This window comes from Pteropus medius, unplaced genomic scaffold, assembly GCF_902729225.1.
Source record: "Pteropus medius unplaced genomic scaffold, Ma_sr-lr_union100, whole genome shotgun sequence".
Classification (NCBI taxonomy): Eukaryota; Metazoa; Chordata; class Mammalia; order Chiroptera; family Pteropodidae; genus Pteropus; species Pteropus medius.
The window spans coordinates 12835710-12839141 of NW_024347791.1; the positions used below are offsets into that span (position 1 = coordinate 12835710).

At 34.3% G+C, this 3432-nt stretch overlaps 1 pseudogene; it reads right to left on the reverse strand.

Moving 5' to 3' along the window:
• Positions 1-2849: 2849 nt before the first annotated feature.
• LOC120615275 (uncharacterized) lies at positions 2850-2965 on the reverse strand (annotated as a pseudogene).
• Between the last annotated feature and the right edge of the window lie 467 nt (positions 2966-3432).

Below are 3432 nucleotides of genomic sequence, written 5' to 3' on the forward strand. Positions count from 1 at the left end.
ATACTATGAAAAAGTACATAATACCAAATTTAATAACCTAGAAGAAATAAACCAGTACTTAGAAAAATACAATCTTCCTAGACTGAATCAAGAAGATCTAGAAAATTTAAATAGACCAATCACCAGTATGGAAATTGAAACAATCATCAGCAGTCTACCAAAAAGTAAAAGTCCAGGACCAGATGATTCACCAGTGAATTCTACCAAGCATTCAAAGAAAATTTAATATCTATTCTCTTCAAACTCTTCCAAATAATCGAAAAGGGGGCAATACTTCCCAACTCATTTTATGAGGCCACTATTACTCTAATACCAAAATCTGGTAAAGATAACACACAAAAAAGAAAACTACAGACCAATATCTCTCATGAACACAGATGCAAAAATACTAAATAAGATACTAGTGAACCAAATACAGCAACATAGTAAAAAGATTATACACCATGACCAAGTGGGGTTCATCCCAGAGGCACAGGGATGGTTCAGCATACACAAATCAATTAATATGATACACCACATAAACAAATTAAAAAATAAGAATCATATGATCATATCAATATAAGCAGAAAAAGCCTTCGACAAGCTATAACATCCATTTATGATCAAAACACTTAACAAAATCAGTTAATGGAAGCCACCTATAACAAACCTTCAGCCAACATTATACTTAATGGTGAGAAACTAAAAACCTTCCCTATAAGATCAAGAAAAAGGCAAGGCTGTCTACTATCACCACTGTTATTCAATATAATATTGGAGGTCCTAACGAGTACAATCAGACAAGAGAAAGATATAAAAGGCATCCAAATAGGAAACGAAGAAGTAAAACTGTCACTATTTGCGAATGACATGATTCTCTATATAGAAAACCTTAAAGACTCCACAAGAAGACTACTAGAAACAATAAACAAATACGTTAAAGTCTCTGGATACAAAATCAAAGTTCAAAAATCCTTAGCTTTCTTATACTTTAATAACGAAGTATCAGAAAAAGATGTGGAAAAAATAATTCCTTTTGTAATTGCAACAAAAAGAATAAAATACCTAGGAATAAATTTAATGAAACAAGTGAAGGACCTATATAATGAAAACTATAAAACCCTAGTAAAAGAAATCGAAGAAGATACAAAGAAATGGGAAGATATTCTGTGTTCTTGGATTGGAAGAATCAACATAGTTAAAATGACATTATTACCTAAAGCATTATACAGATTTAATGCAATCCCCATCAAAATCCCATCGGCATTTTTTAAAGAAATAGAACAAAAAATCATCAGATTTGTATGGAAGCCCAAAATACCCCAAATTGCCAAAGCCATCCTGAGAAAAAAGAACAAGGCTGGAGGCATCACTCTGCCCGACTTCAAATTATACTACAAAGCGACAGTAATCAAAACAGCATGGTATTGGCAGCAAAACAGACACACAAACCAGTGGAACAGAATCGAGAGTACAGAAGTAAACCCATATTTATATGAGCAAATAATTTTTGACAAAAAAGCCAAAAACGTACAATGGAGAAAAGAAAGCCTCTTCAATAAATGGTGCTGGGAAAACTGGAAAGCCACCTGCAAAAGAATGAAACTAGACTGTTGTCTATCACCACACACCAAAATTAACTCAAAATGAATTAAAGACCTAAATTTAAGACCTTAAACAATAAATGCATAGAAGAAAACATAGGAACTAAAAGCAAGGGAAGTAAAAACTAAAATAAATGAATGGGACTCCATCGAACTAAAAAGCTTCTGCTCAGCAAAAGAAATTGTCAACAAGGTAAAGAGAGAACCATCTGAATGAGAAAATATATTTGCAAGCAACGCCTCATATCACAGCCTAATATCCAAAATATACAAAGAACTCATACAACTCAATAACAACAACAACAACAAAACGATCCAATCAAAAAGTGGGCAGAGAACCTGAACAGACACTTCTTTTTAGAAGACATACAAATGGTCAACAAATATATGAAAAGATGCTCAACATCGCTAGCTATTAGGGAAATGCAAATCAAAACCACAATGAGATATCATCTCACACCTGTTAGAATAGCTATAATCAACAGGACAAGTAATAACAAATGTTGGAGAGGATGTGGAGAAATAGGAACCCCCATACTCTGCTGGTGGGACTGCAAATTGGATAGACGCTATGGAAAACAGTATGGAGGTTCCTCAGAAAACTAAGAGAGAGAGAATTGATCTACCATATGATCCAGCAATCCCTCTACTGGATATTTACCCCAAAGACTTGAAAACCCATATCCGAAAAGATATTTGCACACCGATGTTCATAGCACTATTCACAGTGGCCAGGACATGGAAGCAATCAAAGTGTCCTACCATAGATGACTGGCTAAAGAAGCTGTGGTACATATATACAATGGAATATTACTCAGCCATAAGAAGAGATGAAATACTACCATTTGAGACAACATGAATGGACCTCGAGATAATCATGCTAAGCAAAATAAGCCAGACTGAAAAAGTTGAAAATCACATAATATCACTTATATGTGGGATATAAACCTAAAAGCAACAAGTGAACAGGACAAACAAAGAGAGACTCATGGACATGGACTATAGACTAGCGCTTACCAGAGGATAGGGGATAGGGGAGGAGCGGGGAGGTAGATGAGCTAATAGGGGTCAAATACGTGGTGACAGAAACAAATCTAACAATGGAAGGTAAACACATAATGCAATACATATATGCCTTACTGTTCAATTGTACACCTGAAACTTACTGGATTTTGTTAACCAACGTCACCATAAAAAATGAATTAATTAATTTTTTAAATGTTATATTATTTTTAGGCTTTTTTAAAAAAAGTTAATTATTATTTGTACCTACAGCACCTGGTCTTCCTAGGTGACCTCCCATCCAAGTACTAACCAGGCCCGACCTTGCTTAGCTTCTGAGATTAGCCATCAGGCTTGTTCAGGGTGGCATGGCTATAGACCATGGACCATGGCTCCACTGGGGCATGAACCCAGGACCTTCTGTGTGTAAAGCAGATGTGCTAACCGCTACATTATGGAACCATGTCCTACTTTTAGACTTTTTGTAACGTGCACCAAAACTTAAACCTGATACTACTATGTGGTTAATATGGCAGAAGTTTATTATTATTATTTTGGTAAATAATATTGTTGGGTTTGGTAAATAAATTTATATTTTATTTTAAAAAATTGCTCAACAAATTTATGAAGAAAATTATAAAATGATTGAAAGACAAAGAAAATCTAAATATACATCATATATATCGACAAGAAGACTTGATAACCGTAGAAACACCAATTCTTCCCAAACTATTTGATAATTTCAATGATATTCTCATCAAAATGCCAACAAACACTTTGTGGTATTTGACAAGCTGATTTAAAAATTTACATGGAAGAGCAAAGGGCCAAGAAGAAGAAGAAGAAA